The sequence below is a fragment of the Hydra vulgaris genome, chromosome 12 (assembly GCF_038396675.1).
Source record: "Hydra vulgaris chromosome 12, alternate assembly HydraT2T_AEP".
In the NCBI taxonomy this organism is placed as follows: Eukaryota; Metazoa; Cnidaria; class Hydrozoa; order Anthoathecata; family Hydridae; genus Hydra; species Hydra vulgaris.
The window spans coordinates 31,454,209-31,466,661 of record NC_088931.1 but is presented as its reverse complement, the minus strand read 5'-3'; the positions used below and the strand labels follow the sequence as shown (position 1 = coordinate 31,466,661).

Genomic DNA, 12,453 nt, shown 5'->3' with positions numbered 1-12,453 from the left:
TAGATCAGGTAAATTAAAAAACCCTTGGGTGGGAAACGTAAAACTAAGAAAATTACCCTCAGTTTTCACGTTTTTTATTGTTTTATGAACTACTTCAAACTTAAAATAATTCCCTTGTTTCAGGAAAAATTATTGCGGATAAAGAATGTTGCATTTGCTATCGCAAAAAGACTCATAAAGATAGGAATAGATGTGAAACGCTTACAAAATGCGCAAAGGATAGTGCAGCAAACATGTTGAAAGAAAACGCTGTAAGTAAAGCTGACATCCCTTGACTCATGGCTAGTATATCGGACACAGAACGGCAAACCATAATTTCCTTAAAGTTATATTATCGTTGGTTTTATTACGTACAGCTATACAAGACCCTGTTTAACTACCTAATTACACCTAAAAGGATACCAGTAGATATCCACACTAATAGCTATCTTCCTGCTATTAACTCATCGCCTACAAACTTGTGCTTGAAGTTCTGCTCCAGTCAAAAGCTAAAGCCGAGAATCTTGGTCTTATTACGTACAGCTATACAAGACCCTGTTTAACTACCTAATTACACCTAAAAGGATACCAGTAGATATCCACACTAATAGCTATCTTCCTGCTATTAACTCATCGCCTACACACAGTGCTTGAAGTTCTGCTCCAGTCAAAAGCTAAAGCCGAGAATCTTGGTCTCTCAGAAACTGACGTTGCAATGGATCAAGCTATATATGCAAAAGCGATGGAAACCCTGATGAACCCTAATCATATTGATCTTAAAAGATGTATTGTCCTCCAAATGGGTGCATTTCACACATCTTATATTTTTCTAGCTGTTATTGGCAAAAGATTTAATGATGCCGAAATACAAGACTGGATAACTGAAGCTGATATAGCCAATGGGTTATAGTGGGTGGTTTCTTTGCCGTTTGAATCACATCTCTTCCTCACTTGAGTTTGTTAACTGTTTAAAGGAGGTAAATAAATTTGCCTTTATATGCTTCATGTCTGTGAATTTTTTTTTTATTCACCTCCTTAAGGTCGAGAAGATTACTATAGTCGGGGAGGCTACTTTTCGTAGTTATAACCCTCTCTCAACTCTATAACTCCGAAACACGAACCTCGACGAACAAGCCCACTGTGCGGAGAAACAAGTTGAACGCGGTACTACCAGGGACGTGGTGGGAATTGAACTCGGAACTTCTCGCTTATGAGGCGAGTGCTCTACCACTACACCACTACCGCATTCAGTTTATATAGTTTATTCAATTTAATGATGATATTAAAATTACACTTTGAATATTTCTAGACAAATTATGACAATTTGAAATCCTTGTTTGATGATGATTTCTTCAAAACTTTGGATGATTACTCAAATATGTTAAATGATATTGATATTTCCGGACTAACTTTCGCTCTTTGGTTTTATTTTATTGAAATATTAAATTTTTTTTGGACTCTTCATTTTGAGGCAACACACCAAATGCTACCGTAGTTTTTTGCATATGGTCGTCCGAATTATTCTCGCTTTTTAACTTTCTATTGGACCGAAATGATGTAAACTCCCTAGAAATCATCCAAGTATTTATCAACAGTTTATGTAAACTTGTACTCCAAAATATTTATTTGGATTTCAACAAGTTTTAGTTTTAGAAATAGCTTCAAATTAAATCTTTATAATTTATTATCCTTTGACAGGGATGGAAACTTCTCCGTAAGAAGAACGAGCGGTACGATAAACAAAGTTCCATCTGACCAATGCATTAAACAAGCTATAAATTGTGATCAGAAATGCCAAGAAGGAATAAAAGGTTATAGTACATCTGAAGGAACTGATCAACTTGAGGTTGAATCGATGCTCATTCGACCTGCTCCAGAAGATTTTTTGAAGTTAATTTCCTGTGCATGTAAAAAGTCAAAATGTGAAACACGGGTTTGTCTTTGTCGATCGCACTGATTGAACTGTACGGATTTGTGCAACTGTTCATCTTGTGAAAACACAAATGATTGAGACAACACTTTAACAGAATATTATTTGACTTATTCCGATGCAATTTCATGATTTACTGAAACTGATTGAATATCTATTTATGATATATATATATATATATATATATATATATATATATATATATATATATATATATATATATATATATATATATATATATATATATATATATATATGCTTCAGCAAAACTTAACGCGATAATGTTTGCTGACGACACAAATCTTTTCTTATCGAACAGTGACATTAGGCAACTTTACTCTGACATGAATTATGAATTAAGGAATGTCAATGAACGGTTTAATATGAATGGTATATATATATATATATATATATGTATATATATATATATATATATATATATATATATATATATACGCACGCAAACACACACGCATGCAAAAAAATCGAAAATGTATTTATCCTTGATGTAAATGAAGTCATCAATCAAGAACTTCGTCTCTTGTTATATTTTCCCTCATAAAAACCTGTTCACGAAATATTTTTTTAGGAAGAATTTACCTTTCGTTAAACGTAAATATATATATATTTGAAAAAACGGTAAGCGTGACGTCATAAGTACCAAGTAAGGGCCCAAATTTTTACCCTTTAAGCACTTTTAGAATTGCTCGTAAGTTTTTCTCAAGATGTTGTTATTTATTGTAAGCTTTTCTCAAGAGGTTATCTAACGTTTGACTATTTTTTAGCTTGATAAAGAAAAATTCGTCAGCGTGACGTCACCAGTACTACATAAGGGCCCAAACATGACCCTGTAAGCACTTATAAAATTGCTCGTTTTTTTCAAGATGTTGTTATTTATTATAAGGTTTTCTTAAGAGGTTATCTAACATTTAACGTAAATCTGTATTTTTTACTTTGATAAAAATAATATATATTAGCGTGACGTCATCAGTACTAAATAAGGGCCCAAACTTGACCCTTTCAGAAAGGCGCGTAAAAGTTTTTTTTACTCAAGACATCAACCTTAAACTATTTAATTAGTTTTTGTAATGTCCACTTTATTTCCAAGAAAAAATTACACGTAGCGTCCAGACTAGATATGTCTGTAATAAATATTCCAGTTTTAATTTTTATGTTTTTGAAATTAATAATTATAATTTGATCAATTAAAGTAGCATTATTTTTTGTAATTCGAGTAGGTTTATTTATAGTTGGAATAAATCCATTTTGAAACATAATATTGAAAAAAGTTCTGACGTTTTTGTTTTTGTTGTATTCAAGTAAATCTAAATTCAGATCGTCAACGAAGTAAACGCATTTGCCACATAATTCTTCGCTTATAATTAGGCTTTTAATTTGTTTGTTAAATGCTTTTTTATTACCAGAAGGCAGTCTGTATATGCAAGGAGTTATCATAGACTGGAGTGTGAACGAAGTTAAAATACGTCATTTTTCAAGAAACAGTCTTTGTAGTAAAATAATTTTCTATTTAACACTGCGTAATTATCATAATTAAAGTTAACCAATCACATTTAACCACGTTTAACAAAAATTATCCAATGATATTGTTTCAAAAGGTTATAAACAATTGCAAATAAAAGATGGAAGTTTAAGAAATTCGTAAACAATATTTAGAGTTAGTTTATTGTTATTTTTTTGTTGTGCTTTTGAACGACTAATAATAAATTTCTAGATTAGAATTTAACTAATAAATTTCTAAATAAGAATTTGGTAGTATTTTTGCCGGATTTACACAAAGAAGTTTTATATTTCTATATTCGCTTTTATATCCGACAAAAATACTCCAACACAAAATAAAATCCTGGAGGGATTTAATAAGTTCCTGGCAAAAATAACGGTTTTAAAGAACGTAACTAACCTATAGCTGAACAGGCAAGCAAAAAATAAGGTTCAAATAGGTAGTAAAGATTAAGGTAGAGAGTCTAAAACTTTGATATTTATACCTATAATTGAGGTAAGCAAGAAACAATTACTTCGCCTTAATCGTGGTTTTTGTTTTAATTAACATCTTGATTGATCAAATAGTTGTTAAAAACATATCTAGCAAACTTTTCTTTTATTAATCCATTTTGATTACAACTATGAAAGCTTATTGATTACGTTTTAAAATTTTCCATTTTTTTGCAAAAGCGCCATTTTAACGTGCTTCTGGAATAGGTTAGCGAAAGATACTATGACTCAAAATGAGGTTTTGATTTTTCTAAAAATGAAGACCTGATATATTACTGATTTGGGGAGAAATGTAAGAGAGTGCTTCTAGATTGGCTAATTTATGGATAACATGCAAGGGAATGCTGCTACATCGACTTAGGGTTTGGGTTGGGGCAGGTATAGATCAATCGATGTACCAGTAACTCTCCTACATTTCTCCTCATATCAGTAATATATCTGGTCTTCGTTTTTTTAAAAAATCAAAACCTCATTTTGAGTCATAGTATCTTTCGCTAACCTCTGGAATAATTATACTACAAAGTAGAGATGGGAAACGAACCGAACTAGAACCTTATCTACGACAGAACCGAACCGAACCCGAACTGTAGTTGTTACTAAACCAAACCGAACCCGAACTTTAAAACTGTTGTGAACGAACCGAATCAAACCAACTGTTCTTGCCCTAACCAAGCTAAATAGAGGCTTGAAAAAGTGAAAATTTTGCAATTCGCACATCACTACAATACATAACATGCTACATTACCTAATGTGTAACATACATAACATAATTCATTACCTAATGTATAACATACCACGAGTTTAGAATTATTTTGTTCTATCTCTCATATTAAGTGTTGGAAGAAAATGAGTTAGTAATTTTAGTAATTAATAATTACTTTTAAAATATATTTTAATTTTTAAATTTCTTCTAAATAATTTGTTTAAATCAAAATTATTTAAAGCATAAGTTATTATTTCTTTAAAAGACTAGCTAAAATTATAAGTAATTTTTACTTTTAGAAAAAAATGAAAAGTTTTCTCCCAACGTTTAAAATGGGAAATAGAACAAAATAATTCTAACCTCGCGATAAGTCTACAATTCATAACATTACCAACCAAAATGGAAATGTTGTTTCTAAACATTTGCAATATTGAGGTGTTGTTAATGTTCTGAGTTTTTATTCATATCTTAGTAATTAGTGATTGCAATAATTACATAATATTGTAGTAATAATGAGTAACAGTAAACTAACTCGTAAATGGACTAAAAAAGTGTTGGAGAAATTGATAACAGACGGAGCGGCTCGCTTAGTACCTGCATCATGGACAAAGAGTGAATGATGGACATGCTTCCGTTGCGTTGAAGTTGGGGATGAGGTTTGTAGCTATACTTACTGCAAATAAAATTATTTAGTTTTATAAATATTTCAATAAATCAATAATCACCTGCATCTCTCAGGCATTGCATATTGCACACAATGCCAAACTGAGCAGCATTCAGGTTTGATAATTAATTGAATATCAAATGCTAAATAGAGTCAATTGACCTTAGTTATAATACACTTTACTTGATTTTTGTATAACTGTGAGTAATCATGTTATGATCAACAGGTTGTCAAGGAGTTTGCCGTTTGTAAGCAGTGTGGATTATGGTTGTCAGTGCCAATTGGTCATACTACAACTTTACAAAGACATAATACATCACACATCAATAAGATCAGTTCAGAACCTGGACAATTAAAAATGACAAGCTTTTTACCTAAAAAGACAGAGGTTAATAAGTATAGTTTGCGGATCTTGCTTTTTCCTATTTACTGTTTTAACTTTTCACTTGCTACCATTGATAGCAAAATATATTTGTTACAAGTTGTTAGCAATATTTTAGAAATACAATGTTTTTTGTAGTACAAAAAAAAAAGGCCATTATGTATTGCTATGTGTTTAATGTCTATTGTTTATTGCTTTATACTTTACAGGTTCCTAAACACATTTGTGAATATGCTCAACGTGCAGCCCTTTACATGATTGCAAAAGACATTTAGCCATTCTCGTGTGTTCAGGATGATGGGTTCCGTCACTTTGCTCAAACAATGATTGATATTGGATCGAAGTATGGATCAGTGAAACTTGAGGATATTATGCGTGATCGAACAACGCTGTCTAAGACACTACTACCAAAGTTCTACAACGAATGTGTTCGAAAGCTGAAAGACGAACTTGCTGGGGTTACTCATATCGCAATAACAACTGATCACTGGACCGATGACATTCTAAAATACTCTTATCAAACATTTACAGCACATTACATTAACAGCAGTTATTGCCTTATAAGTAAGTGTGTTGGATTGTTTGAGTTTAGTGAGTCTATGACTGGCATTGCCGTAAAAGCAAAGACAACTGAAATACTTAAAAAACTTTTCCCTCAGACTATAAAAAGTGACAATTTGGTATTTGTGACTGATAATGGGAGTAATATGAAGTCGGCTTATCGCAACGATGTTAGACAGTTGTGCAGGTCATAATCTTAATTTAGTTGTTGAAAAAGCTTTGAAATCCCCTGGTGCTAATTTAGTTCATGAAATGATCAAGACTTCAAAGGAAATGGTGGGCTACTTTAAACATAGTGGGAAAAACCAGGAACTAAATCACACTCTGAAACAGGATGTTGCGACTCGTTGGAACAGTCAATTTTTTCTTTTGCAATCACTGTCATGCCAGTTAGATCATGTCAAGTCAATTCTTGCTGATTCAAAGCAGTTTGACAAACTTGAGCAACTGAACAACGTTAATGAAAAATTGTTGCATGACGTCGTAGAATTTTTGCATCTCTTTCACAAGGCTACTGTACAATTGTCACATGACAATGTGCCGACGTCCCCTGATGTATGGCCAATGCTTTTTTATCTTCGATCAGTCTGTAAGATCAATGGTTCAGACAGCGACAGTATGCGTGATTTCAATGTTTCTGGGTTTAGGCGCAGGGCTCGCCTAAACCCAGAAACATTGGAAATGCTGATATTTCTCAAATACAACATGCAGCCCTGATTACTAGACTGACAGTAGGCTACTTAAGCTACCGTTATCTGTGTTCAGAAAGTTACTGCTTTAATGTTTTGTGCACTTTAACTGCAGCTATTAGCAACTGCATTGTTTTTTGAACTTTTGAAGTTGCAGTATAAAAGCATTGCAAATTATTATTATTCAAGTTATTTGCAATGCTTTAACTACTTAATATTACTTTAATTTATTTGTGTTTTATTATTGTGGATGTAAAGCTTTGTAACTAATAAAAAAACAGTTGTGTTGATACCGAACCGAACCGAACCCGAACTGTTCTTAAGACCGAACTGAACCGAACTCGAACATTAGATATAACAGAACCGAACCGGACCCGAACTTTAAAAAAAGGGTTCGATTCCCATCTCTACTACAAAGACTGTAACGCGATTTTAATTCATTTTTGGCTTTGTTCTCCCTCCAGCGAAGCTATTATACCTCCTTGGTATATGACGTGTACAACTGCGTTTTTGCAAGTTTTGTTTACAACTTTTTTTTTTTTTTTTTTTTTTAATTTTATTTTGCCGTATAATACTATTTACAATGAGAAAAATCGTTTACATATATAATAAATGGCCGGAGCAAGAAGAAGACATGCTCATACGTCTTATCACCAAGCCCCGTTAACATTGAAGCCGTCAGTTAATATTACAATTTAAAAACTTTAAACATAAAAGTATGTATATATATATATATATATATATATATATATATATATATATATATATATATATATATATATATATATATATATATTTCTACAAAGATATTATAAAACTTATAATAAGATATTAAAATAGCATAAGTTTTCAATAACAACATATTTAAACGAATAATAAAAGTCAAAAGATCCAAAAAAAAAATAATAATAAGTTATGACTTTTCACAAAAAAAAAAAAAAAAAAAAAGTAGATGAAAACCTATTCGGTTTATATATTTTTTTATTATTTTATAATCAAATTTTAAATTAAATATTTTAGATCGAAATTTTTTCCTAATAAGAAACGTTTACATACTATTTTGAATTGCTCAAAAGATATGTTTTGAAGAATGTTATTTTTATTAATTTTTTGAAAAAATTCATTCCATAGAAATTAGGGTTGCCAGATTTACCCATTTTTAGAAGGAGAACTAAGTAAAAAAAATATTTTTACATATTTGGCGCAGAATTCTCCTTCGTAAATCCGGGACATCTGGCAACCCTATAGAAATGCTCCACGATATTGAATTTGGAATGAACTGAGTTTGAAATAGAATCTTGGAACTACAAAATTATCATTTGAAAAATTTGTGGGGTACTTATGAGAAATTTTAGTAAAGTAAGAGTGAAATATATTAGGCGACAAACCATGTTTAGATTTAAACATGAACAACATAACTTGATATATGTTAAGTTTATAAACATTGAGTGCATTAAGTTCCATTAAGAAAGGCTCTCCATGAGCAGTTCTCTTAACGCCAAAAATATTTTTGCATACAATTTTTTGTTTACTATAAATTTTTTTAAGCTTTCCAAAGTTGCTACTTCCCCATGCAATATTGCAATAGGATAGATAACTATGGATAAATGAAAAATATATAATTTTTAAAGACTTGATATTAAGAAATGGTTTAACTCTATATAGAACAGAAATATTTTTTAAATTTTATTTTCAATAGATTTAATATGAGATTTCCATGATATATTTTCATCTAATATTATTCCCAGGAAGTTTACATTTGATTCTCTTTTAATAACTGAATTATTCATAAAGAGATTGGGTAATTTTAGAGGGAGGTGATCACTTTTACTAGGTTTATGAAACAACAAAAATTTAGTTTTCAGTACATTTAATGAAAGTTTATTACAAATAATCCAATCATTAACTTTTATTAGTTCTTCATTAAATATTTTAAAAAGATCTTTTATATTTTTATTTGAGTAAAAAAGATTTGAGTCGTCAGCAAACAAAATAAGATTTAAGTCTTTGAAGCTAAATATAAATCGTTAATGTACAACAAGAATAATAGTGGTCCTAGGATGGATCCCTGGGGAACACCACAAGTTATAACTTTGTTTCCTGTTTCATTTTCCTTATACACTATGTATTGTTTCCTGTTTGACAGGTAATTTTTAAACCAGAGTAGGTTATTGTTTAATACTCCATAGAGTTCTCATTTTTCTGTAAGTATGTCATGGTCAACTGTGTCAAATGCTTTTGACAGATCAATAAAAACTCCTAGTGTATAACAATCATTATTGAACCCATCGGATATATAATTTATTAAATCGATTACTGCATGATCCGTTGAATGTTTTTTTTTGAATCAAAATTGTTTATTATACAGTATTTTGTTTTTGGTTAAATATTTATTAAGCCTATCATACATAATACGTTCTAACAATTTTGAAAAACATGGTAAGACAGAAATAGGTCTATAATTTGACATAATTGTGTTATCGCCAGTTTTAAAAATAGGTGATATTTTAGCAATTTTTAATTTCTCCGGTACAATACCGGATTGTATCGAAAGGTTAAAAATATGAAACAAAGATGGTTCTATGATATCGAAGATTGCTTTAACTACGTTCACGCTAATTTGATCAATGCCAGCGGATTTATTATTTTTCAGACTATTGTACGCATTACGCACCTCAGTTATATTTAAACTAACTTCTTTCATAGATATATTGGTTGGTTTTATATAGGATTTGAAATTTGTGGTGTTTTTTGGGATTTTACTTGCTAAATTTGGGCCAACTTCAAGAAAATAGTCGTTGAGCTTTTCAACGATGGTTTCTTTATTACTGATCATTTCCCCATCAATTATGAGTTTTTGTGGCAAATTATTGTTAGAACATCTTTTTTTACCGATTATCTGGTTAATCACATTCCAAGTTTTTTGAGTGTTTCCTTGTGTTTTTTTTAGCATCTTATCATAATAAATTCTTTTAGAGTGTTTCTTTGTTTTTTCAAATAAACTTTTATAATTTTTGTAATTAATTTCATTTGTGAATGATTTATGTTTTAGATATTTTTCATAAAGTTTTTGTTTTCTCTTAGATGATTTAAGTAAACCTTTGGTCATCCAAGGGCTTAAAAGTGATTTTGAATTTATAACTATTTTTTTTAGTGGAAATGCCAAATCGTAATATTTACAAAACTGCGCCAAAAAAAGATCATACGCCTTATTTGCCTCTTGTGATTAAGGTCCCAATCAATTTTTTCTGATAAGAGATTTCGAAAGTGCAACAAGGAGTTTTCATTGATCTGTCGCATTTGGATTGTAGATTTTAAAGCAGAATGATTATCAGTTATATTATTTGTAATTAAGAATATTAGGAAATGATCTGTTATGTCAGTTTTGATTATACCAGATTCTAGGAGGCAATTATGAATATTATTAGTAAATATATTATCAAGTAATGTTGATGAAGTGTTAGTTATTCTGGTTGATTTGCTTATTGTTGGAATTATATCATGTGGAATTAAGGTATTTAAAAAATATTGAACATTTACATTTGAAGAATGATTTAACAAGTTTATATTGTAGTCACCAGTTAAGTAAACGTGTTTCTTTGTTATGTTGGTGTCGCTTAAAAAAATTTTTAAATAAGATTTAAATATTTTAAAATTCCCACCTGGCTTTCTATAAATAGAACTAATGATAATATTTTTGGTTGCTTTATTTGTTATTTCGATGCACAACGACTCACAATCTGTATCATTAACATTGACGTCATTACGCAATATAAAGTTAATAGATTTGTGAATAAAGATACTTCAATTCATAACAATTCAATTGATAACAATTCAAAATCGAGCGTAACAGCAAAATAATTTTTGCGTAGTTTGAAATCTAAGAAGTTGCGGATAAAAATGCATAATCCTCCACCTGTTTTTTCAGAGTCTCTAATTTGATGAAAAACTTTATAATTATTAAGTTTAAAATTAGAATTGTTTTCAATTTCCTTATCCCGGCACCATGTTACGGTTAGACATAATTTGAAAGTTAATTTTGACACTAAATAAAAATTGTTTAAATTTCTCAAAATTTTTTTGGAGGCTCCTAATATTAAGGTGTAGGGTAGATAATGCAGTTGAATTTATGTCAGCAGTAATACTTAAGATATCTGAACAATAGTAATAAGGACTTATATTTAATAATCACTCCTCATCATTATAAAATTCTATCTATATCTGCTTGATTTTTTAACGGTATATATTTGTTTATTAGGAAAGGTTCAAGATTATTTATGTCAATGTTATATTATTAAAAGCGCTATTATCAAAATTATTCCTAAATAATCGATTAGTTTCCATTCTAAAAATATAAACTTAGGATAACATATATAAATTTAAAAAAAAAATCACTTTTTCTTTCGAATCCACTTACAAACGATTAGTTTATCGTAAGATGTTATTGCAAACTTGCCAAGCTCTCGTTCCTTTTTCATTCGCTCTTTTAGATCTTTTCTTATTAATATTGTTTCTGCGCAGTAATCTTCATTTACGTAAACTTTTTTCCTTTTAATTTTTGGACGTTTTTTAAAATAGCAACTTTATCTTTATAATTTAGAAGTTTTATAACAACTGTTCTAAACTTTTTCGAGCCTCTAATCCCAGTCCTATGGGCCCGTTCAATTTTTATATTTTTCAATCCAAGTAAATCTTCGAAGAATTTTGCACTTTTAATTCAGTCTCATTCCAATTTTCGTTTTCACTTTCTTTTAATCCGTCAATTCTTAAGTTATTTCTTCTTGAGCGGTCTTCTTACTCTTTAAGTTTACTTTTTATTTTTGTGATCTCACTATTATCTTTTATCTTGTTATTAATTTCTTTTGTTTTTTTCTTCAGTAGTTCTAATTTACCTGAGATAATATCATTTTCTGCATTTCACTGAACTCAGTTACCAACAACGTCACAGATTTATTTGTTAACTCAAGCTCGTTTGTAATGGCAATTATTTTATTTGAGTTATCAATATTACCTTTATCATTCTTATCAAGTCGTTCAGTATTAATTTTCATGTTTGCAGCTGTTATGGAAGCAAATTATTTTTTTGTGCTCTTTTATTAATTTTCTAGTTTCGTTTATGTCGATTTTTTGCTTTTCAAGCATTTCAGAGAATAATTTTTTGATACAATTTATATCCATAACACGAATTTAAACGATACCAAGAAAATAGAAGAAAAAAGTTTTTAATAATAGTAAAAATAACAACAAAAATAAAAAAAAAGTTTCAGCTAAAAATTTTCTAAGCTTTAAAACGCGTCTGCTCTCTTGTAAACGATTTGTAAATTTGACATTTTGACATTTTTATAATGGATGCACACCATGGATTTTATTTGAAAAACAAATTTGTTCATAATTTCAAAACTAACTGACGGTTCTTTGAGTTCTGAAAAATATTAATCTTGTGACATTTTTTTGGAGATAAAATAACAGCAGCACGACAATTATGGATGCATTGCGAATCCTGTGACAACTGTTTCTGTGGATCTTGCTGTTCTA

At 29.9% G+C, this 12,453-nt stretch overlaps 1 long non-coding RNA gene across 1 annotated transcript; it reads left to right on the top strand.

Annotated features, from left to right (window-relative positions):
• The first annotated feature begins 4,894 nt into the window (after positions 1 to 4,894).
• LOC136087718 (uncharacterized) lies at positions 4,895 to 7,480 on the top strand. The gene is made up of 3 exons (XR_010642007.1): positions 4,895 to 5,278; positions 5,513 to 5,674; positions 5,878 to 7,480. It is a non-coding gene; the product is annotated as an uncharacterized LOC136087718 (long non-coding RNA).
• Positions 7,481 to 12,453: the final 4,973 nt, after the last annotated feature.